The sequence below is a fragment of the Diospyros lotus genome, chromosome 1 (assembly GCF_014633365.1).
Source record: "Diospyros lotus cultivar Yz01 chromosome 1, ASM1463336v1, whole genome shotgun sequence".
Taxonomy (NCBI): domain Eukaryota; kingdom Viridiplantae; phylum Streptophyta; class Magnoliopsida; order Ericales; family Ebenaceae; genus Diospyros; species Diospyros lotus.
In genome coordinates, this window is record NC_068338.1 from 8,554,464 (window position 1) to 8,581,123 (window position 26,660).

General features: G+C 37.3%; 1 long non-coding RNA gene across 1 annotated transcript; it reads left to right on the forward strand.

The window, feature by feature from the left end:
- The first annotated feature begins 1,656 nt into the window (after window positions 1-1,656).
- LOC127799118 (uncharacterized) lies at window positions 1,657-26,565 on the forward strand. The gene is made up of 3 exons (XR_008022551.1): window positions 1,657-2,052; window positions 2,384-2,436; window positions 26,400-26,565. It is a non-coding gene; the product is annotated as an uncharacterized LOC127799118 (long non-coding RNA).
- The last annotated feature ends 95 nt before the right edge of the window (window positions 26,566-26,660 follow it).

A 26,660-nucleotide genomic window follows, 5' to 3' on the forward strand; every position in this document is an offset into this window, starting at 1 on the left:
ACTTTACCAAGAGGAAGTGGAACTATTTGCAAAGTCTGATTCTTTTCAGCAGCATCCAATTCTTTTGCCATAGCTTGCTTCCAATGATCAAACTTTATGGCTTGATTTTCAAAAATGGAAGAAACAGATTAAATAAAATTTCTACGAGATGGAGATAAGTGATTATAAGAAAGGTAGTTTTGAATGGGATAAGTAACACATGAAGTAGTAAAAGAGGGCTTGGAAGGAAAATTAGTATGATAGTATTGTAAATAGGTGGGAATTTTGGTAGTTTTAGTACTCCTTCTTGGAGAGAATGCTGGTTGGGAAGTGATAGTATCAGGAAAATAAGGTGAAGGTGTGGCTGATGGAATGGCAGGTGAAGTAGGTTGAGACAAATTAGTAACAGGAGAATTATCAGGAGTATAAGATGGTGAACTGATGTCCGAGGAATAGAATTATGAGAATGAGATTAAGGAATGTCATCATGAAACTCATTTGGAAAGAAGACGTGAAATATCAGTAGGAGTAGGCAAATCCGAAGTATAATATTGATAAGAAATTTGTTGAAAAGGGAAAATGTTCTCATAAAATACAACATCATTGGAAATGAAAATAGACTTTGAGTCCAAATAATACAATTTGTAATCCCTTAACTCCTATGGGATAACATAATAGAATGCATTTTCTAGCTCTAGAATCAAATTTCTTTCTAGGAGCAGTTATATTGATAGTAAAACATAAGAATCCAAGTGACCTCAAATGCTTATATACAGGAGGGTTATGAAAAAGCAATTAATAAGGGCTCTTGTTCTGTAACAAAGGAGTTGGAGTTCTATTCATTAGGTAAGTGGTAGTAAGGATGGCATCTCCCTAGAATTTAAGTGGTAGAGAAGCATGAAATAAAAGGGCCCTGCCTATGTTGAGAATATGCTGATGCTTCCTCTTAACAAAACTATTTTGTTGGTTTGGTGAATGATGCCTTTTGAGTAAAATGTGGGTATAACAAATTCTAAAGCATTATCTGTTATGATATGCTTGATAGTGACTTGATACTAACTTAAGATAAGGAAATAAAATTGTTGAATCAAGTGAAATACTTCAGACTTGTGTTTCATTAGAAAGACCCAAGTGCATTTTGTGAAATCATCCACTACAAAAAAAAAAATAATGATTTCCATTAAGATCAGACTAAGAATATGGACTCCGACATCCATATGGACAATTTTAGTATTATTTAGAAGAATAGGAAAAGGAAGCCTTTTCTATTTGTATAACACCCTATATTTTCGTGAAATTGCCACGTATTATAAGTGAGTTAAAATACCGAAAAATATGTTTGAAATGGCAACAAGTGACCGAATCAGTCGCAGGGAGTGCCCTAGAGCTTAGATACCTACGGACAAAGGTATAATTTTAACGAGTGTCTCGAGGTGAGACTTATTGCACTGAAAGAAATCAAATCAGAAATGGTTTTCGGTTAAGCTAAGTTATAACCTAAAAATACCGAATAATGGTAAGGGGCTTCCGAAAAATCGTATATATTGAGTAATTTTGAGTTAATAATTCTGGGATTTTAAGTATCTCGATAAATTTGATGTTTGAGGGTATAATTCTAATTAGAGAAATTATCCAAATGAAAGAATGATGAAATTATGAGCTTAGGTGGTGAAATGTTAAAGTTGAAAACTTGAAATATGGGCTAAAGTGTTATTTGAAAGAAGTTTAGGGTTTTAGCTTGGATTTCAAAAGATGGATTAATTCTAGTTTTGGATTTCAAAAGCCACTCAATTATGGCTTTGAGTCTTTGGAGTCCATGGCTAAGATTGTGACAAGTGGCATAACACCATTGGTTGAAGGATTCTATAAATAGGCACCTTGAGTTGCTCTCAAACCATTCCAAACAAATTTGAGGAGTGAAGCACTCTAAGAGGAGGAGCTTACTCTAGAGAGAGAGAAGGAGGTTCGGCAAGAAGGCGGGAAGAAAGCGGCGAAGAAGCTGCGGAGAACGAGCCTCGTCGGAGTTGTGGGTCTTCGCCGGAATTCGCCAAAATCAGTCAGCAAAAAGGCGAGGTAAGTCCAATTTTTTTTGATAATCTTGTATAGGGGGAAGAGAGGGTTGCATAGGTTCAAACGGGGGTCGAATCGGAGTTAAAACGAGGGAGATATGGCCGAAATACCAAACCGACACGTTGCTGTTCGGAATCTGGTGCCTGCGCGTGAGTTACACGCGCTGGATAATGGCTGCGCGTGGGGGCGCGTGGCCATCCTTCTTGGGGCTCGTGAGAGCGCATGAGAGGTCATTTTTACATGAAAATTTTCAATTATACCCCTACTTTAATACCCTTCAACTCTATATAAAAATATTGGAGGTTAGATTTACCAAAACACATATTTTCTGCAGAAACCTAGGCCGTTTGCTGTAAAATTATATCGTCGAAGAGATAACTCAACAAGGTGAGACTCCGTGAGACTCCTATACTCCAAATCCTATTTTTTTTTATTCTCTTATTGTAACGACCCATTAGAGGGCCCAGTATTTATTCAGGAATTATTTAATTAATTATTGAAGTATTTGATTAAGCGATTTTGCCAATTAATTATTTAATGTGGCAATTTAGAGATTTTGAAGGAAAAGAATAGCATTTATTTCTTTTTAGAGTTAAAGGAATTTGCCAAGGTGGCAATTTAGATTCTTAATTGAGAGAATAGTATTTAAATAGCATTTAAATGACATTTATTTTGTAGAAATTAAATGCAAGGACATGAAGGTAATTTTGGAGTTTTATTATTATTTGAGAGTTTTAATAATAATTTTTGTATTATTATTAATTAAGTGGGACTATGTATTTAAAGAAGAATGAGAATCCATGTATGAGATGGAATTGGATTAAGAGTCTCCTAGTCCCAATAGGAGAAGGTTTTGAGAGTCTCAAAGTTCAATTGGGAGAGGGATTCCAAGTTATAAAAGGAAAGGGATCTTGGACTTTATGTCTATATATAGAGCCCATAGCTTAGCTTTTCTTCACATTATGTGAAGAACAGAAAGGCCAAGAGATAGCAGAGGCTTGCTAGAGTCTTCAGGATCGCTCCAGGGTTCGATCAGAGAGTTCTATCAGGCAAGTATTCTTCCTGTAATCCCTTCCATTACAGGTTCATATCAGTTTTTCAGATTATTCCAGTTCTTCATTGAGTTCTTAGATTTTATATCAGTAAGCAGAGACGTATATAAATATATGCGTATAACAGTGAAGTTATGAGCAAGTTTCATTAATCCTTATCCATTTTGGATTGCAAGTTCCATTAATCCTTATCCATTTTGGATTGCAAGTTCCAGTAATCCTAATCCATTTTGGATTGCAAGTTCTATTAATCCTCATCCATTTTGGATCGCAAGTTCCAGTAATCCTTATCCATTTTGGATTGCAAGTTCTAATAATCCTTATCCACTTTGGATTGCAAGTTCCATTAATCCTTATCCATTTTGGATTGCAAGTTCTATTAATCCTTATCCATTTTGGATTGCAAGTTCCATTAATCCTTATCCATTTTGGATTGCAAGTTCCAGTAATCTTTATCCATTTTGGATTGCAAGTTCCATTAATCCTTATCCATTTTGGATTGCAAGTTCCAGTAATCCTTATCCATTTTGGATTGCAAGTTCCATTAATCCTTATCCATTTTGGATTGCAAGTTCCAGTAATCCTTATCCATTTTGGATTGCAAGTTCCAGTAATCCTTATCCATTTTGGATTGCAAGTTCCAGTAATCCTTATCCATTTTGGATTGCAAGTTCTATTAATCCTTATCCATTTTGGATTGCAAGTTTTATTAATCCTCATCCATTTTGGATTGCAAGTTCTATTATTCTAAGTTCTAATATCCGGATACCTTGTATCGTATCCGGATGTATCTAAAGTTCTTCGAGTATGATATCCGGATGGTTTGTTTATACATCCAGAAAGGTCAAGATAATATCTGGATGCCTATCTCAAAGTTGAATTTTTCATTCGAATAGTCCCCAATTATATCCAAATGCATCAGTGAGATATCCGGATGACCAGAATCATATCCGGATGTCATAGTTCATATCCGAATACTTCCCAGCATATCCGAATAGCTTCTTCTTTGAATGTCAGTGTATCCGGATGAGCCTTCTTCATATCTGGATGTCTTTCTTCTTATCCTGATATCCTTTCTGATATCCGGATGACTTTTCCAGAAATCTAATTTAGCTTCCAGTGAGTACTAATTCAAGTTTAATTCAATCAATGTATTCAATACCTTCCAAGATTGAATTCATAAGCCAGAACATGACAAGTTAATCATACCCATACCATAAATCATAATTCATAGAATCTTTGTATTCCAATATATAGATGAAGATCATATCATGTTCAATATTATTTTATTTTGACATGATCAGCATTATTTTGTGAGATTATGTGCATACATTTTGGTATGAGCATTGAGCATGACTTTATATGGAGCACTACATATCGTGTGCCAGCATTTATGTGAGCATTGCATTGCATTATGCGCGCTAGGCGGCCTGTCCGCGGGGATCCCATCAGTTTCAGTTTTAGCTCAGTTTATGAGTTGCTCGCCTGGTGGCAACCAGGGGGCTAGGGGCTTTGCCCACAGTATGTGCTTACAGTTTTTTATGTATGCAGGTTTCAGATCAGACAGGTATGTATTATCAGATTATGTGGGCCTATGAGCCAAAGTTGCATACCTTCATTTAGTTTACAGTTTATGTGCATTACATTTTTATGAATGCAATCAGACAGTGATTATACAGTACAAGTTTAGTCAGTTATTTATCAGTATCGATATTCTTCGATTCAGCCTCAGTATTCTTTCCAGCTTATTACTTGCTGAGCTTTTGTAGCTCACCTTGTACTCTTCACCCCTCCAGGTTCTAGCAGGGGAGTATCAGATGTGGGGCCTAGCAGCAGTGTTCAGTAGTGTGTGTACGTGGAGCCGCTCAAGATAAAAGATGTCTGGGAGTCTGTTGAGTTTCATAGTGTTTTCTTAGATTAGATCTTATTTTATATTTCAGTTGAGGGATTGTCCCTCAGTAAGAGTTTATGCATTTCAGTTTGTATTGACTAAGAGTTTTTATTCCAATTGATTGAGATGTTCAGTATTGGTATCAGATTTCAGATTATCAGTTAGTTTATTTTATTTTCCCCGTAGCACCTCTTCTCGGGCAGTTCTAGGAGAGGGGGTGTTACAGTATTGGTATCAGAGCGGTGTTTTGAGGAGTCTCCAGTACACACATAAGATGTTGGGTAGAGTTAGGACTTGTGTCCATCAGTTAGATATGTTGGCCCAATTAGCAGTATTCTAACCCTAAGTGGTGATGCAGAAAGATGAGTAATAGAGGTGGACGACCCCGTACTCGCAGTCAGGCTGCTTTTATGCTGGACGAGGTTCTAGTGTCCACACCAGTCTTACCAGGAGAGTCCAGTCGTGATCTACGGCAGGGAATGGCCGAGATGTGAAGTATGTTAGCAAAATTGATGAGGGTAATAAATACCCTAGTTACTAATCAGGTAAGGGAATCACAAGTTCCCCAAGAAGTAGGAGGTAGTAGAGGAGATAAGCCAGTCGCTCCAGCAGCTCTAGTTGTGGAGGCAAATACAGGGAGTTAGCTATTAAAGGATTTCGTCGCCTTCCGACCATCAACATTCCATGGAGGCACAGATGCAGCAGCAGTTGAGAATTTGATGCTATCGATTGTATGGACGATCGCCGAGTGCGACTTAACACATTCTTGTTTAGAGGTGATGCCGAGAGATGGGGGAAGACCACCCGCCAGAGGTTGGTAATCAAGAACCCACATGGATCAAATTTTAGCAAGTGTTCAATGACGCTTATTATTCAGCATGGGTCAAGTACCAAAAAGTTTTTAAGTTCGTTGAGTTGGTGTAAGGTACCAAGACAGTGGCCCAATGTGAGGCAGAGTTTACAGCCTTAACTAGATATGTCTTAGAGTTGGTGTCCATTGAAGCAAAGAAGGCTGCTAAATTTCAGAGATGATTGTGTGTTGATATTATCCATTCTTTTGGAGGAGCTCAGAGTGTGGATTATGCCACGGTAGTTCAGCAAGCATATGCTATCAAGAGAAATGTTTGAGAATTGTGAGATCGAGGTACATGATAAGAAGTTATTTGGAGACTTAGAAATTCTTGATGTTAGGAATTTTGATTTGATCCTTGGCATGGATCGGTTGTCAAGGCATTATGCAAGAGTTGACCGTCGATGGAAGATTATAGACTTTGATTTAGCTCGACAGCCAGTCTAGATATATAGAGGAGTTAAGCCTATGGCTATGATTCCTATAATCTCAGTAATGAAAGTAAAGAAGCTGATGTGTAATGGATGTGAAGTTTACCTAGTTTTTGTTACCTCAGATGAGGGAAGCAAGAGGAAGTTGTTTGAGGTGCCAGTAGTACAAGATTTCTCAGATGTTTCTTTAATGAATTATCAAGATTACCTCCTCAGAGAGGAGCAGAGTTTACTATTGAGTTATTACCTAGTATACAGCCTATTTCTAAGGATCCATATCGAATGGCACCTGATAAGCTAAAGGAGTTAAGGACCTAGTTAGAAGAATTAATAGAAAAAGGGTTTTATCTGACCTAGTTCATCCCCGTGAGGGTGCACTAGTAATGTTCGTGAGGAAGAAAGATGGATCTTTGAGGTTGTGCATAGATTATCGCCAACTAAATCAGATGACAGTGAAGAATAAGTATCCTTTACCTGGAGTGGATGATTTATTATACCAGTTGCGAGGAGTTAAAGTGTTCTCAAAGTAGACTTAAGATCAAATGCGAGTTAGAGATGATGATATTCAAAAGACTACTTTCAGGACTCGCTATGGACACTACGAGTTTGTGGTGATGCCATTTGAGTTAATGAATGCTCCAACTATTTTCATGGATTTGATGAATCGAGTTCTACGTGAGTACTAGATTGCTTCATTATTGTCTTCATAAATGATATTCTAGCTACTCACCAGTGTAGAGGAGAATACAAAGCATCTTACTATGGTATTGCAGAGGCTTAAAGAAGAGCAACTATATGCTAAGTTCAACAAGTGTGCGTTTAGCTCACTTAGATTGGATTTCTAGGCCATGTGGTGTTTGAAGATGGCATTTCAGTAGATCTAAACAGGACTAAAGCAGTTATGGATTGGCCGAGACCTACGATAGTGACAAAGATACGTAGTTTCCTAGGTCTTGTAGGATATTATAGGTGATTCATTGAGGGATTTGTTCGTTTATCTTCCCCTATGACTAAGATAACAAGGAAATGAGAGAAGTTGGAATGGAATGACGCGTGTGAAGGAATGACGCGTGTGAACGTGCTTTCAAAAAAATTAAAATAGAAGTTAACTACTACACCAGTTTTAGCTATACCAAGAAGTGGAGATAAATTTTCCATTTACAGTAATGATTCCATTAGGATTGGGATGCGTATTGATGTAATTGGGTTGAGTTAATGCTTATGCATCCAGATAATTGAAGAAACACGAGATGAACTACCCTACTCATGATTTGGAGTTGGCAACGATAGTATTTGCATTGAAGATATAGCGACACTATTTATATGGTGAGAAAGTCGAGATTTATACAGATCATAAGAGTTTACATTTTCTTCTATCCCAGAAAGAATTGAACATGAGGCAGAGACGTTGGGTCGAGTTATTTAAAGACTTCGACTGAGAGATTATATATCATCCAGGAAGGGCTAATGTAGTAGCCGATACTTTGAGTCGGCGAGGAGCTTCTATAGATATGATGATGGTTCAAGAATGGAAGTTATTAGAAAAATTAAGTGCTTTAACTATTTCAGCCCCAGAAGGTAGATCAGTTGTGAGTTGTGCTTACATAAGAATACAGCCCGAGTTATTTGATTTACTCAAGAACCAGCAATCAAAAGATGAAAAGTTGGAACAGATTTTAACAGATATCAAGAAATTTTCTCCTTTGGGATATACTCTATGGAGTGATGATATACTCTTATTTCAGAGATGTATTTGTATACTCAATGATGGAAATCTTAAGCAAGAGATTTTGAATGAAGCACGCAAGAGTTGTTACACTATTCATCCAAGTGTTGCAAAGATGTACCACGACCTTAAGTGGTAGTATTGGTGGAGTGGTATGAAGAAAGATATAACCAGATATATTTCACAGTGTTCAATATGCCAACAGGTTAAAGCAGAACATCAGAAACCCACAAGTTTATTACTTCCATTGCCTATTCTATAATGGAAATGGGATAATGTTACTATGGATTTTGTGATGGGTTTTACCCAGGATGACTAGAGGCTATGATGCTATATGGGTGATTGTTGATCGTTTGACTAAATCAACCCATTTTCTGCCTATCAAGAAGACTTATCCATTGAATAGATTTGCAAGAATTTATATTGAGGAGATCGTGAAGTTACACGGTGTTCCATCCAGCATTGTATCAGATCAAGATCCTCATTTTAGTTCTCATTTTTGGGGAGCTTTGCATAAGGCATTGGGATCTCAGTTGAAGTTTAGTACAGCATTTCATCTGCAGACAGACAGTCAATCAGAGAGGGCTATCAGGACTCTTGAAGATATGTTGAGAGCTTATATTCTAGATTTTCAAGGTAGTTGGGATGAGCATCTACCTTTGGTGGAATTTGCCTACAATAATAGTTTTCATTCAAGTATTAGAATGATACCGTATAAGGATATGTATGGATGACCATGTTGATCAACGATATGTTGGAAAGAGATTTGAGATAGGACTTTATTAGGTCTTGAAATTGTTGAGCAGACGACAGAAAAAATTTGAGCGATCAAAGTTAGAATGAAAATAGCCCAAGACAGAAAGAAAAGCTATACAGATAAGAGACAATGAGACCTTGAGTTTAAGGTAGGCGACCATGTTTGGTTGAGAGTCATTCTATTAAAGGTGTGCGAAGATTTGGCGTAACAGTGAAGCTTAGTCCTCGTTACATTGGTCCGTTTGAGATTTTGAGATGGATAGGGACTTTGGCATATGAGTTAGTTTTTCCACCTCAGTTGTCCCATGTTCATAACATGTTTCATGTTTCGATGTTGAGGAAGTATGTGCCAGATCCTCAGCTTGTAATTGATTTTCAGACTCTTAAAGTTAGAGAAGATGTGTCTTATGAAGAGATGCCTACCAGTATTCTAGAGCGAAAAGAAAAGATTTTGAGGAACCGATCAATTCCTCTTGTTAAGGTTCAATGGCAGCAACACTCATCAGAAGAGGCGATGTGAGAATAAGAAGAAGAGATGAGGAGTCTTTACCCCTCGTTGTTTGAGTAACCAAGTACGAATTTGGAGGACCAAATTCTTTTAAGGAGGGGAGAAATTGTAACGACCCATTAGAGGGCCCAGTATTTATTCAGGAATTATTTAATTAATTATTGAAGTATTTGATTAAGCGATTTTGCCAATTAATTATTTAATGTGGCAATTTAGAGATTTTGAAGGAAAAGAATAGCATTTATTTCTTTTTAGAGTTAAAGGAATTTGCCAAGGTGGCAATTTAGATTCTTAATTGAGAGAATAGTATTTAAATAGCATTTAAATGACATTTATTTTGTAGAAATTAAATGCAAGGACATGAAGGTAATTTTGGAGTTTTATTATTATTTGAGAGTTTTAATAATAATTTTTGTATTATTATTAATTAAGTGGGACTATGTATTTAAAGAAGAATGAGAATCCATGTATGAGATGGAATTGGATTAAGAGTCTCCTAGTCCCAATAGGAGAAGGTTTTGAGAGTCTCAAAGTTCAATTGGGAGAGGGATTCCAAGTTATAAAAGGAAAGGGATCTTGGACTTTATGTCTATATATAGAGCCCATAGCTTAGCTTTTCTTCACATTATGTGAAGAACAGAAAGGCCAAGAGATAGCAGAGGCTTGCTAGAGTCTTCAGGATCGCTCCAGGGTTCGATCAGAGAGTTCTATCAGGCAAGTATTCTTCCTGTAATCCCTTCCATTACAGGTTCATATCAGTTTTTCAGATTATTCCAGTTCTTCATTGAGTTCTTAGATTTTATATCAGTAAGCAGAGACGTATATAAATATATGCGTATAACAGTGAAGTTATGAGCAAGTTTCATTAATCCTTATCCATTTTGGATTGCAAGTTCCATTAATCCTTATCCATTTTGGATTGCAAGTTCCAGTAATCCTAATCCATTTTGGATTGCAAGTTCTATTAATCCTCATCCATTTTGGATCGCAAGTTCCAGTAATCCTTATCCATTTTGGATTGCAAGTTCTAATAATCCTTATCCACTTTGGATTGCAAGTTCCATTAATCCTTATCCATTTTGGATTGCAAGTTCTATTAATCCTTATCCATTTTGGATTGCAAGTTCCATTAATCCTTATCCATTTTGGATTGCAAGTTCCAGTAATCTTTATCCATTTTGGATTGCAAGTTCCATTAATCCTTATCCATTTTGGATTGCAAGTTCCAGTAATCCTTATCCATTTTGGATTGCAAGTTCCATTAATCCTTATCCATTTTGGATTGCAAGTTCCAGTAATCCTTATCCATTTTGGATTGCAAGTTCCAGTAATCCTTATCCATTTTGGATTGCAAGTTCCAGTAATCCTTATCCATTTTGGATTGCAAGTTCTATTAATCCTTATCCATTTTGGATTGCAAGTTTTATTAATCCTCATCCATTTTGGATTGCAAGTTCTATTATTCTAAGTTCTAATATCCGGATACCTTGTATCGTATCCGGATGTATCTAAAGTTCTTCGAGTATGATATCCGGATGGTTTGTTTATACATCCAGAAAGGTCAAGATAATATCTGGATGCCTATCTCAAAGTTGAATTTTTCATTCGAATAGTCCCCAATTATATCCAAATGCATCAGTGAGATATCCGGATGACCAGAATCATATCCGGATGTCATAGTTCATATCCGAATACTTCCCAGCATATCCGAATAGCTTCTTCTTTGAATGTCAGTGTATCCGGATGAGCCTTCTTCATATCTGGATGTCTTTCTTCTTATCCTGATATCCTTTCTGATATCCGGATGACTTTTCCAGAAATCTAATTTAGCTTCCAGTGAGTACTAATTCAAGTTTAATTCAATCAATGTATTCAATACCTTCCAAGATTGAATTCATAAGCCAGAACATGACAAGTTAATCATACCCATACCATAAATCATAATTCATAGAATCTTTGTATTCCAATATATAGATGAAGATCATATCATGTTCAATATTATTTTATTTTGACATGATCAGCATTATTTTGTGAGATTATGTGCATACATTTTGGTATGAGCATTGAGCATGACTTTATATGGAGCACTACATATCGTGTGCCAGCATTTATGTGAGCATTGCATTGCATTATGCGCGCTAGGCGGCCTGTCCGCGGGGATCCCATCAGTTTCAGTTTTAGCTCAGTTTATGAGTTGCTCGCCTGGTGGCAACCAGGGGGCTAGGGGCTTTGCCCACAGTATGTGCTTACAGTTTTTTATGTATGCAGGTTTCAGATCAGACAGGTATGTATTATCAGATTATGTGGGCCTATGAGCCAAAGTTGCATACCTTCATTTAGTTTACAGTTTATGTGCATTACATTTTTATGAATGCAATCAGACAGTGATTATACAGTACAAGTTTAGTCAGTTATTTATCAGTATCGATATTCTTCGATTCAGCCTCAGTATTCTTTCCAGCTTATTACTTGCTGAGCTTTTGTAGCTCACCTTGTACTCTTCACCCCTCCAGGTTCTAGCAGGGGAGTATCAGATGTGGGGCCTAGCAGCAGTGTTCAGTAGTGTGTGTACGTGGAGCCGCTCAAGATAAAAGATGTCTGGGAGTCTGTTGAGTTTCATAGTGTTTTCTTAGATTAGATCTTATTTTATATTTCAGTTGAGGGATTGTCCCTCAGTAAGAGTTTATGCATTTCAGTTTGTATTGACTAAGAGTTTTTATTCCAATTGATTGAGATGTTCAGTATTGGTATCAGATTTCAGATTATCAGTTAGTTTATTTTATTTTCCCCGTAGCACCTCTTCTCGGGCAGTTCTAGGAGAGGGGGTGTTACAGTATTGGTATCAGAGCGGTGTTTTGAGGAGTCTCCAGTACACACATAAGATGTTGGGTAGAGTTAGGACTTGTGTCCATCAGTTAGATATGTTGGCCCAATTAGCAGTATTCTAACCCTAAGTGGTGATGCAGAAAGATGAGTAATAGAGGTGGACGACCCCGTACTCGCAGTCAGGCTGCTTTTATGCTGGACGAGGTTCTAGTGTCCACACCAGTCTTACCAGGAGAGTCCAGTCGTGATCTACGGCAGGGAATGGCCGAGATGTGAAGTATGTTAGCAAAATTGATGAGGGTAATAAATACCCTAGTTACTAATCAGGTAAGGGAATCACAAGTTCCCCAAGAAGTAGGAGGTAGTAGAGGAGATAAGCCAGTCGCTCCAGCAGCTCTAGTTGTGGAGGCAAATACAGGGAGTTAGCTATTAAAGGATTTCGTCGCCTTCCGACCATCAACATTCCATGGAGGCACAGATGCAGCAGCAGTTGAGAATTTGATGCTATCGATTGTATGGACGATCGCCGAGTGCGACTTAACACATTCTTGTTTAGAGGTGATGCCGAGAGATGGGGGAAGACCACCCGCCAGAGGTTGGTAATCAAGAACCCACATGGATCAAATTTTAGCAAGTGTTCAATGACGCTTATTATTCAGCATGGGTCAAGTACCAAAAAGTTTTTAAGTTCGTTGAGTTGGTGTAAGGTACCAAGACAGTGGCCCAATGTGAGGCAGAGTTTACAGCCTTAACTAGATATGTCTTAGAGTTGGTGTCCATTGAAGCAAAGAAGGCTGCTAAATTTCAGAGATGATTGTGTGTTGATATTATCCATTCTTTTGGAGGAGCTCAGAGTGTGGATTATGCCACGGTAGTTCAGCAAGCATATGCTATCAAGAGAAATGTTTGAGAATTGTGAGATCGAGGTACATGATAAGAAGTTATTTGGAGACTTAGAAATTCTTGATGTTAGGAATTTTGATTTGATCCTTGGCATGGATCGGTTGTCAAGGCATTATGCAAGAGTTGACCGTCGATGGAAGATTATAGACTTTGATTTAGCTCGACAGCCAGTCTAGATATATAGAGGAGTTAAGCCTATGGCTATGATTCCTATAATCTCAGTAATGAAAGTAAAGAAGCTGATGTGTAATGGATGTGAAGTTTACCTAGTTTTTGTTACCTCAGATGAGGGAAGCAAGAGGAAGTTGTTTGAGGTGCCAGTAGTACAAGATTTCTCAGATGTTTCTTTAATGAATTATCAAGATTACCTCCTCAGAGAGGAGCAGAGTTTACTATTGAGTTATTACCTAGTATACAGCCTATTTCTAAGGATCCATATCGAATGGCACCTGATAAGCTAAAGGAGTTAAGGACCTAGTTAGAAGAATTAATAGAAAAAGGGTTTTATCTGACCTAGTTCATCCCCGTGAGGGTGCACTAGTAATGTTCGTGAGGAAGAAAGATGGATCTTTGAGGTTGTGCATAGATTATCGCCAACTAAATCAGATGACAGTGAAGAATAAGTATCCTTTACCTGGAGTGGATGATTTATTATACCAGTTGCGAGGAGTTAAAGTGTTCTCAAAGTAGACTTAAGATCAAATGCGAGTTAGAGATGATGATATTCAAAAGACTACTTTCAGGACTCGCTATGGACACTACGAGTTTGTGGTGATGCCATTTGAGTTAATGAATGCTCCAACTATTTTCATGGATTTGATGAATCGAGTTCTACGTGAGTACTAGATTGCTTCATTATTGTCTTCATAAATGATATTCTAGCTACTCACCAGTGTAGAGGAGAATACAAAGCATCTTACTATGGTATTGCAGAGGCTTAAAGAAGAGCAACTATATGCTAAGTTCAACAAGTGTGCGTTTAGCTCACTTAGATTGGATTTCTAGGCCATGTGGTGTTTGAAGATGGCATTTCAGTAGATCTAAACAGGACTAAAGCAGTTATGGATTGGCCGAGACCTACGATAGTGACAAAGATACGTAGTTTCCTAGGTCTTGTAGGATATTATAGGTGATTCATTGAGGGATTTGTTCGTTTATCTTCCCCTATGACTAAGATAACAAGGAAATGAGAGAAGTTGGAATGGAATGACGCGTGTGAAGGAATGACGCGTGTGAACGTGCTTTCAAAAAAATTAAAATAGAAGTTAACTACTACACCAGTTTTAGCTATACCAAGAAGTGGAGATAAATTTTCCATTTACAGTAATGATTCCATTAGGATTGGGATGCGTATTGATGTAATTGGGTTGAGTTAATGCTTATGCATCCAGATAATTGAAGAAACACGAGATGAACTACCCTACTCATGATTTGGAGTTGGCAACGATAGTATTTGCATTGAAGATATAGCGACACTATTTATATGGTGAGAAAGTCGAGATTTATACAGATCATAAGAGTTTACATTTTCTTCTATCCCAGAAAGAATTGAACATGAGGCAGAGACGTTGGGTCGAGTTATTTAAAGACTTCGACTGAGAGATTATATATCATCCAGGAAGGGCTAATGTAGTAGCCGATACTTTGAGTCGGCGAGGAGCTTCTATAGATATGATGATGGTTCAAGAATGGAAGTTATTAGAAAAATTAAGTGCTTTAACTATTTCAGCCCCAGAAGGTAGATCAGTTGTGAGTTGTGCTTACATAAGAATACAGCCCGAGTTATTTGATTTACTCAAGAACCAGCAATCAAAAGATGAAAAGTTGGAACAGATTTTAACAGATATCAAGAAATTTTCTCCTTTGGGATATACTCTATGGAGTGATGATATACTCTTATTTCAGAGATGTATTTGTATACTCAATGATGGAAATCTTAAGCAAGAGATTTTGAATGAAGCACGCAAGAGTTGTTACACTATTCATCCAAGTGTTGCAAAGATGTACCACGACCTTAAGTGGTAGTATTGGTGGAGTGGTATGAAGAAAGATATAACCAGATATATTTCACAGTGTTCAATATGCCAACAGGTTAAAGCAGAACATCAGAAACCCACAAGTTTATTACTTCCATTGCCTATTCTATAATGGAAATGGGATAATGTTACTATGGATTTTGTGATGGGTTTTACCCAGGATGACTAGAGGCTATGATGCTATATGGGTGATTGTTGATCGTTTGACTAAATCAACCCATTTTCTGCCTATCAAGAAGACTTATCCATTGAATAGATTTGCAAGAATTTATATTGAGGAGATCGTGAAGTTACACGGTGTTCCATCCAGCATTGTATCAGATCAAGATCCTCATTTTAGTTCTCATTTTTGGGGAGCTTTGCATAAGGCATTGGGATCTCAGTTGAAGTTTAGTACAGCATTTCATCTGCAGACAGACAGTCAATCAGAGAGGGCTATCAGGACTCTTGAAGATATGTTGAGAGCTTATATTCTAGATTTTCAAGGTAGTTGGGATGAGCATCTACCTTTGGTGGAATTTGCCTACAATAATAGTTTTCATTCAAGTATTAGAATGATACCGTATAAGGATATGTATGGATGACCATGTTGATCAACGATATGTTGGAAAGAGATTTGAGATAGGACTTTATTAGGTCTTGAAATTGTTGAGCAGACGACAGAAAAAATTTGAGCGATCAAAGTTAGAATGAAAATAGCCCAAGACAGAAAGAAAAGCTATACAGATAAGAGACAATGAGACCTTGAGTTTAAGGTAGGCGACCATGTTTGGTTGAGAGTCATTCTATTAAAGGTGTGCGAAGATTTGGCGTAACAGTGAAGCTTAGTCCTCGTTACATTGGTCCGTTTGAGATTTTGAGATGGATAGGGACTTTGGCATATGAGTTAGTTTTTCCACCTCAGTTGTCCCATGTTCATAACATGTTTCATGTTTCGATGTTGAGGAAGTATGTGCCAGATCCTCAGCTTGTAATTGATTTTCAGACTCTTAAAGTTAGAGAAGATGTGTCTTATGAAGAGATGCCTACCAGTATTCTAGAGCGAAAAGAAAAGATTTTGAGGAACCGATCAATTCCTCTTGTTAAGGTTCAATGGCAGCAACACTCATCAGAAGAGGCGATGTGAGAATAAGAAGAAGAGATGAGGAGTCTTTACCCCTCGTTGTTTGAGTAACCAAGTACGAATTTGGAGGACCAAATTCTTTTAAGGAGGGGAGAAATTGTAACGACCCATTAGAGGGCCCAGTATTTATTCAGGAATTATTTAATTAATTATTGAAGTATTTGATTAAGCGATTTTGCCAATTAATTATTTAATGTGGCAATTTAGAGATTTTGAAGGAAAAGAATAGCATTTATTTCTTTTTAGAGTTAAAGGAATTTGCCAAGGTGGCAATTTAGATTCTTAATTGAGAGAATAGTATTTAAATAGCATTTAAATGACATTTATTTTGTAGAAATTAAATGCAAGGACATGAAGGTAATTTTGGAGTTTTATTATTATTTGAGAGTTTTAATAATAATTTTTGTATTATTATTAATTAAGTGGGACTATGTATTTAAAGAAGAATGAGAATCCATGTATGAGATGGAATTGGATTAAGAGTCTCCTAGTCCCAATAGGAGAAGGTTTTGAGAGTCTCAAAGTTCAATTGGGAGAGGGATTCCAAGTTATAAAAGGAAAGGGATCTTGGACTTTATGTCTATATATAGAGCCCATAGCTTAGCTTTTCTTCACATTATGTGAAGAACAGAAAGGCCAAGAGATAGCAGAGGCTTGCTAGAGTCTTCAGGATCGCTCCAGGGTTCGATCAGAGAGTTCTATCAGGCAAGTATTCTTCCTGTAATCCCTTCCATTACAGGTTCATATCAGTTTTTCAGATTATTCCAGTTCTTCATTGAGTTCTTAGATTTTATATCAGTAAGCAGAGACGTATATAAATATATGCGTATAACAGTGAAGTTATGAGCAAGTTTCATTAATCCTTATCCATTTTGGATTGCAAGTTCCATTAATCCTTATCCATTTTGGATTGCAAGTTCCAGTAATCCTAATCCATTTTGGATTGCAAGTTCTATTAATCCTCATCCATTTTGGATCGCAAGTTCCAGTAATCCTTATCCATTTTGGATTGCAAGTTTTAATAATCCTTATCCACTTTGGATTGCAAGTTCCATTAATCCTTATCCATTTTGGATTGCAAGTTCTATTAATCCTTATCCATTTTGGATTGCAAGTTCCATTAATCCTTATCCATTTTGGATTGCAAGTTCCAGTAATCTTTATCCATTTTGGATTGCAAGTTCCATTAATCCTTATCCATTTTGGATTGCAAGTTCCAGTAATCCTTATCCATTTTGGATTGCAAGTTCCATTAATCCTTATCCATTTTGGATTGCAAGTTCCAGTAATCCTTATCCATTTTGGATTGCAAGTTCCAGTAATCCTTATCCATTTTGGATTGCAAGTTCCAGTAATCCTTATCCATTTTGGATTGCAAGTTCTATTAATCCTTATCCATTTTGGATTGCAAGTTTTATTAATCCTCATCCATTTTGGATTGCAAGTTCTATTATTCTAAGTTCTAATATCCGGATACCTTGTATCGTATCCGGATGTATCTAAAGTTCTTCGAGTATGATATCCGGATGGTTTGTTTATACATCCAGAAAGGTCAAGATAATATCTGGATGCCTATCTCAAAGTTGAATTTTTCATTCGAATAGTCCCCAATTATATCCAAATGCATCAGTGAGATATCCGGATGACCAGAATCATATCCGGATGTCATAGTTCATATCCGAATACTTCCCAGCATATCCGAATAGCTTCTTCTTTGAATGTCAGTGTATCCGGATGAGCCTTCTTCATATCTGGATGTCTTTCTTCTTATCCTGATATCCTTTCTGATATCCGGATGACTTTTCCAGAAATCTAATTTAGCTTCCAGTGAGTACTAATTCAAGTTTAATTCAATCAATGTATTCAATACCTTCCAAGATTGAATTCATAAGCCAGAACATGACAAGTTAATCATACCCATACCATAAATCATAATTCATAGAATCTTTGTATTCCAATATATAGATGAAGATCATATCATGTTCAATATTATTTTATTTTGACATGATCAGCATTATTTTGTGAGATTATGTGCATACATTTTGGTATGAGCATTGAGCATGACTTTATATGGAGCACTACATATCGTGTGCCAGCATTTATGTGAGCATTGCATTGCATTATGCGCGCTAGGCGGCCTGTCCGCGGGGATCCCATCAGTTTCAGTTTTAGCTCAGTTTATGAGTTGCTCGCCTGGTGGCAACCAGGGGGCTAGGGGCTTTGCCCACAGTATGTGCTTACAGTTTTTTATGTATGCAGGTTTCAGATCAGACAGGTATGTATTATCAGATTATGTGGGCCTATGAGCCAAAGTTGCATACCTTCATTTAGTTTACAGTTTATGTGCATTACATTTTTATGAATGCAATCAGACAGTGATTATACAGTACAAGTTTAGTCAGTTATTTATCAGTATCGATATTCTTCGATTCAGCCTCAGTATTCTTTCCAGCTTATTACTTGCTGAGCTTTTGTAGCTCACCTTGTACTCTTCACCCCTCCAGGTTCTAGCAGGGGAGTATCAGATGTGGGGCCTAGCAGCAGTGTTCAGTAGTGTGTGTACGTGGAGCCGCTCAAGATAAAAGATGTCTGGGAGTCTGTTGAGTTTCATAGTGTTTTCTTAGATTAGATCTTATTTTATATTTCAGTTGAGGGATTGTCCCTCAGTAAGAGTTTATGCATTTCAGTTTGTATTGACTAAGAGTTTTTATTCCAATTGATTGAGATGTTCAGTATTGGTATCAGATTTCAGATTATCAGTTAGTTTATTTTATTTTCCCCGTAGCACCTCTTCTCGGGCAGTTCTAGGAGAGGGGGTGTTACAGTATTGGTATCAGAGCGGTGTTTTGAGGAGTCTCCAGTACACACATAAGATGTTGGGTAGAGTTAGGACTTGTGTCCATCAGTTAGATATGTTGGCCCAATTAGCAGTATTCTAACCCTAAGTGGTGATGCAGAAAGATGAGTAATAGAGGTGGACGACCCCGTACTCGCAGTCAGGCTGCTTTTATGCTGGACGAGGTTCTAGTGTCCACACCAGTCTTACCAGGAGAGTCCAGTCGTGATCTACGGCAGGGAATGGCCGAGATGTGAAGTATGTTAGCAAAATTGATGAGGGTAATAAATACCCTAGTTACTAATCAGGTAAGGGAATCACAAGTTCCCCAAGAAGTAGGAGGTAGTAGAGGAGATAAGCCAGTCGCTCCAGCAGCTCTAGTTGTGGAGGCAAATACAGGGAGTTAGCTATTAAAGGATTTCGTCGCCTTCCGACCATCAACATTCCATGGAGGCACAGATGCAGCAGCAGTTGAGAATTTGATGCTATCGATTGTATGGACGATCGCCGAGTGCGACTTAACACATTCTTGTTTAGAGGTGATGCCGAGAGATGGGGGAAGACCACCCGCCAGAGGTTGGTAATCAAGAACCCACATGGATCAAATTTTAGCAAGTGTTCAATGACGCTTATTATTCAGCATGGGTCAAGTACCAAAAAGTTTTTAAGTTCGTTGAGTTGGTGTAAGGTACCAAGACAGTGGCCCAATGTGAGGCAGAGTTTACAGCCTTAACTAGATATGTCTTAGAGTTGGTGTCCATTGAAGCAAAGAAGGCTGCTAAATTTCAGAGATGATTGTGTGTTGATATTATCCATTCTTTTGGAGGAGCTCAGAGTGTGGATTATGCCACGGTAGTTCAGCAAGCATATGCTATCAAGAGAAATGTTTGAGAATTGTGAGATCGAGGTACATGATAAGAAGTTATTTGGAGACTTAGAAATTCTTGATGTTAGGAATTTTGATTTGATCCTTGGCATGGATCGGTTGTCAAGGCATTATGCAAGAGTTGACCGTCGATGGAAGATTATAGACTTTGATTTAGCTCGACAGCCAGTCTAGATATATAGAGGAGTTAAGCCTATGGCTATGATTCCTATAATCTCAGTAATGAAAGTAAAGAAGCTGATGTGTAATGGATGTGAAGTTTACCTAGTTTTTGTTACCTCAGATGAGGGAAGCAAGAGGAAGTTGTTTGAGGTGCCAGTAGTACAAGATTTCTCAGATGTTTCTTTAATGAATTATCAAGATTACCTCCTCAGAGAGGAGCAGAGTTTACTATTGAGTTATTACCTAGTATACAGCCTATTTCTAAGGATCCATATCGAATGGCACCTGATAAGCTAAAGGAGTTAAGGACCTAGTTAGAAGAATTAATAGAAAAAGGGTTTTATCTGACCTAGTTCATCCCCGTGAGGGTGCACTAGTAATGTTCGTGAGGAAGAAAGATGGATCTTTGAGGTTGTGCATAGATTATCGCCAACTAAATCAGATGACAGTGAAGAATAAGTATCCTTTACCTGGAGTGGATGATTTATTATACCAGTTGCGAGGAGTTAAAGTGTTCTCAAAGTAGACTTAAGATCAAATGCGAGTTAGAGATGATGATATTCAAAAGACTACTTTCAGGACTCGCTATGGACACTACGAGTTTGTGGTGATGCCATTTGAGTTAATGAATGCTCCAACTATTTTCATGGATTTGATGAATCGAGTTCTACGTGAGTACTAGATTGCTTCATTATTGTCTTCATAAATGATATTCTAGCTACTCACCAGTGTAGAGGAGAATACAAAGCATCTTACTATGGTATTGCAGAGGCTTAAAGAAGAGCAACTATATGCTAAGTTCAACAAGTGTGCGTTTAGCTCACTTAGATTGGATTTCTAGGCCATGTGGTGTTTGAAGATGGCATTTCAGTAGATCTAAACAGGACTAAAGCAGTTATGGATTGGCCGAGACCTACGATAGTGACAAAGATACGTAGTTTCCTAGGTCTTGTAGGATATTATAGGTGATTCATTGAGGGATTTGTTCGTTTATCTTCCCCTATGACTAAGATAACAAGGAAATGAGAGAAGTTGGAATGGAATGACGCGTGTGAAGGAATGACGCGTGTGAACGTGCTTTCAAAAAAATTAAAATAGAAGTTAACTACTACACCAGTTTTAGCTATACCAAGAAGTGGAGATAAATTTTCCATTTACAGTAATGATTCCATTAGGATTGGGATGCGTATTGATGTAATTGGGTTGAGTTAATGCTTATGCATCCAGATAATTGAAGAAACACGAGATGAACTACCCTACTCATGATTTGGAGTTGGCAACGATAGTATTTGCATTGAAGATATAGCGACACTATTTATATGGTGAGAAAGTCGAGATTTATACAGATCATAAGAGTTTACATTTTCTTCTATCCCAGAAAGAATTGAACATGAGGCAGAGACGTTGGGTCGAGTTATTTAAAGACTTCGACTGAGAGATTATATATCATCCAGGAAGGGCTAATGTAGTAGCCGATACTTTGAGTCGGCGAGGAGCTTCTATAGATATGATGATGGTTCAAGAATGGAAGTTATTAGAAAAATTAAGTGCTTTAACTATTTCAGCCCCAGAAGGTAGATCAGTTGTGAGTTGTGCTTACATAAGAATACAGCCCGAGTTATTTGATTTACTCAAGAACCAGCAATCAAAAGATGAAAAGTTGGAACAGATTTTAACAGATATCAAGAAATTTTCTCCTTTGGGATATACTCTATGGAGTGATGATATACTCTTATTTCAGAGATGTATTTGTATACTCAATGATGGAAATCTTAAGCAAGAGATTTTGAATGAAGCACGCAAGAGTTGTTACACTATTCATCCAAGTGTTGCAAAGATGTACCACGACCTTAAGTGGTAGTATTGGTGGAGTGGTATGAAGAAAGATATAACCAGATATATTTCACAGTGTTCAATATGCCAACAGGTTAAAGCAGAACATCAGAAACCCACAAGTTTATTACTTCCATTGCCTATTCTATAATGGAAATGGGATAATGTTACTATGGATTTTGTGATGGGTTTTACCCAGGATGACTAGAGGCTATGATGCTATATGGGTGATTGTTGATCGTTTGACTAAATCAACCCATTTTCTGCCTATCAAGAAGACTTATCCATTGAATAGATTTGCAAGAATTTATATTGAGGAGATCGTGAAGTTACACGGTGTTCCATCCAGCATTGTATCAGATCAAGATCCTCATTTTAGTTCTCATTTTTGGGGAGCTTTGCATAAGGCATTGGGATCTCAGTTGAAGTTTAGTACAGCATTTCATCTGCAGACAGACAGTCAATCAGAGAGGGCTATCAGGACTCTTGAAGATATGTTGAGAGCTTATATTCTAGATTTTCAAGGTAGTTGGGATGAGCATCTACCTTTGGTGGAATTTGCCTACAATAATAGTTTTCATTCAAGTATTAGAATGATACCGTATAAGGATATGTATGGATGACCATGTTGATCACCGATATGTTGGAAAGAGATTTGAGATAGGACTTTATTAGGTCTTGAAATTGTTGAGCAGACGACAGAAAAAATTTGAGCGATCAAAGTTAGAATGAAAATAGCCCAAGACAGAAAGAAAAGCTATACAGATAAGAGACAATGAGACCTTGAGTTTAAGGTAGGCGACCATGTTTGGTTGAGAGTCATTCTATTAAAGGTGTGCGAAGATTTGGCGTAACAGTGAAGCTTAGTCCTCGTTACATTGGTCCGTTTGAGATTTTGAGATGGATAGGGACTTTGGCATATGAGTTAGTTTTTCCACCTCAGTTGTCCCATGTTCATAACATGTTTCATGTTTCGATGTTGAGGAAGTATGTGCCAGATCCTCAGCTTGTAATTGATTTTCAGACTCTTAAAGTTAGAGAAGATGTGTCTTATGAAGAGATGCCTACCAGTATTCTAGAGCGAAAAGAAAAGATTTTGAGGAACCGATCAATTCCTCTTGTTAAGGTTCAATGGCAGCAACACTCATCAGAAGAGGCGATGTGAGAATAAGAAGAAGAGATGAGGAGTCTTTACCCCTCGTTGTTTGAGTAACCAAGTACGAATTTGGAGGACCAAATTCTTTTAAGGAGGGGAGAAATTGTAACGACCCATTAGAGGGCCCAGTATTTATTCAGGAATTATTTAATTAATTATTGAAGTATTTGATTAAGCGATTTTGCCAATTAATTATTTAATGTGGCAATTTAGAGATTTTGAAGGAAAAGAATAGCATTTATTTCTTTTTAGAGTTAAAGGAATTTGCCAAGGTGGCAATTTAGATTCTTAATTGAGAGAATAGTATTTAAATAGCATTTAAATGACATTTATTTTGTAGAAATTAAATGCAAGGACATGAAGGTAATTTTGGAGTTTTATTATTATTTGAGAGTTTTAATAATAATTTTTGTATTATTATTAATTAAGTGGGACTATGTATTTAAAGAAGAATGAGAATCCATGTATGAGATGGAATTGGATTAAGAGTCTCCTAGTCCCAATAGGAGAAGGTTTTGAGAGTCTCAAAGTTCAATTGGGAGAGGGATTCCAAGTTATAAAAGGAAAGGGATCTTGGACTTTATGTCTATATATAGAGCCCATAGCTTAGCTTTTCTTCACATTATGTGAAGAACAGAAAGGCCAAGAGATAGCAGAGGCTTGCTAGAGTCTTCAGGATCGCTCCAGGGTTCGATCAGAGAGTTCTATCAGGCAAGTATTCTTCCTGTAATCCCTTCCATTACAGGTTCATATCAGTTTTTCAGATTATTCCAGTTCTTCATTGAGTTCTTAGATTTTATATCAGTAAGCAGAGACGTATATAAATATATGCGTATAACAGTGAAGTTATGAGCAAGTTTCATTAATCCTTATCCATTTTGGATTGCAAGTTCCATTAATCCTTATCCATTTTGGATTGCAAGTTCCAGTAATCCTAATCCATTTTGGATTGCAAGTTCTATTAATCCTCATCCATTTTGGATCGCAAGTTCCAGTAATCCTTATCCATTTTGGATTGCAAGTTCTAATAATCCTTATCCACTTTGGATTGCAAGTTCCATTAATCCTTATCCATTTTGGATTGCAAGTTCTATTAATCCTTATCCATTTTGGATTGCAAGTTCCATTAATCCTTATCCATTTTGGATTGCAAGTTCCAGTAATCTTTATCCATTTTGGATTGCAAGTTCCATTAATCCTTATCCATTTTGGATTGCAAGTTCCAGTAATCCTTATCCATTTTGGATTGCAAGTTCCATTAATCCTTATCCATTTTGGATTGCAAGTTCCAGTAATCCTTATCCATTTTGGATTGCAAGTTCCAGTAATCCTTATCCATTTTGGATTGCAAGTTCCAGTAATCCTTATCCATTTTGGATTGCAAGTTCTATTAATCCTTATCCATTTTGGATTGCAAGTTTTATTAATCCTCATCCATTTTGGATTGCAAGTTCTATTATTCTAAGTTCTAATATCCGGATACCTTGTATCGTATCCGGATGTATCTAAAGTTCTTCGAGTATGATATCCGGATGGTTTGTTTATACATCCAGAAAGGTCAAGATAATATCTGGATGCCTATCTCAAAGTTGAATTTTTCATTCGAATAGTCCCCAATTATATCCAAATGCATCAGTGAGATATCCGGATGACCAGAATCATATCCGGATGTCATAGTTCATATCCGAATACTTCCCAGCATATCCGAATAGCTTCTTCTTTGAATGTCAGTGTATCCGGATGAGCCTTCTTCATATCTGGATGTCTTTCTTCTTATCCTGATATCCTTTCTGATATCCGGATGACTTTTCCAGAAATCTAATTTAGCTTCCAGTGAGTACTAATTCAAGTTTAATTCAATCAATGTATTCAATACCTTCCAAGATTGAATTCATAAGCCAGAACATGACAAGTTAATCATACCCATACCATAAATCATAATTCATAGAATCTTTGTATTCCAATATATAGATGAAGATCATATCATGTTCAATATTATTTTATTTTGACATGATCAGCATTATTTTGTGAGATTATGTGCATACATTTTGGTATGAGCATTGAGCATGACTTTATATGGAGCACTACATATCGTGTGCCAGCATTTATGTGAGCATTGCATTGCATTATGCGCGCTAGGCGGCCTGTCCGCGGGGATCCCATCAGTTTCAGTTTTAGCTCAGTTTATGAGTTGCTCGCCTGGTGGCAACCAGGGGGCTAGGGGCTTTGCCCACAGTATGTGCTTACAGTTTTTTATGTATGCAGGTTTCAGATCAGACAGGTATGTATTATCAGATTATGTGGGCCTATGAGCCAAAGTTGCATACCTTCATTTAGTTTACAGTTTATGTGCATTACATTTTTATGAATGCAATCAGACAGTGATTATACAGTACAAGTTTAGTCAGTTATTTATCAGTATCGATATTCTTCGATTCAGCCTCAGTATTCTTTCCAGCTTATTACTTGCTGAGCTTTTGTAGCTCACCTTGTACTCTTCACCCCTCCAGGTTCTAGCAGGGGAGTATCAGATGTGGGGCCTAGCAGCAGTGTTCAGTAGTGTGTGTACGTGGAGCCGCTCAAGATAAAAGATGTCTGGGAGTCTGTTGAGTTTCATAGTGTTTTCTTAGATTAGATCTTATTTTATATTTCAGTTGAGGGATTGTCCCTCAGTAAGAGTTTATGCATTTCAGTTTGTATTGACTAAGAGTTTTTATTCCAATTGATTGAGATGTTCAGTATTGGTATCAGATTTCAGATTATCAGTTAGTTTATTTTATTTTCCCCGTAGCACCTCTTCTCGGGCAGTTCTAGGAGAGGGGGTGTTACACTTATGAGAGACTTCTATTACATGAGACGTGTTTCATGAAGTTCTTACACATAAACGCATGTTATTCTCTTACGTGAAATCATGATGCATATATGAAATGTATTTTTCTGAAAATTGTATGCTATTGACTTTTTAACTGTTGCATTTATAAAATTCGTGTGGCCATACTGTTGTACCTATCTGTTGTTGGCCGAGGGAAAAAGTCGGATATCCCCCAAGAGGCGCTATGCGTGCGCCATCGAGAAAGCTCTCGTGGGGAAGACCGTGAGCTTAAGGAACAACGGATGTGGTGCTTGCATGAGTGCTATGAAGTCGGGCCAAAGTGACATGGTTAGGGACCTCCCGAGAGGCGCTATGCGTGCGCCATTGAGAAAGCTCTCGTTGGAGGAGGCTAACGTGTTCACGAGGCACTTCGGAGTAGTTCTTGTTGTTTCCGCATACATTTTATACCTGATCATGCATCAATATAAACTGTTTTTGGAGTTTCTCACTAGAAGATTCATCTTCTAATTGGACTATATCCCTGGAATATTCAAACGTTCCAGGTTCGACGAGCGGCTCTAAAGGAAAGGAGGTAGCTGAAGAATAAGTTTAATTTGCTGTTTATAGCATGTTTAGAATATTTTCATTTATATGCGAACCTATGTATGTCTTGGATATGTTTAAGACGTTCAGTTATATCTTGCGAGAGATGATGTCCATGTAATTCATTTTGTAAACGTCTTGAACAATTTTATGATAAATAAAGTATTATGGTTGTGAACCATATCAGGTTCGATCTATATTCCGCATTCAAGATTTTAACG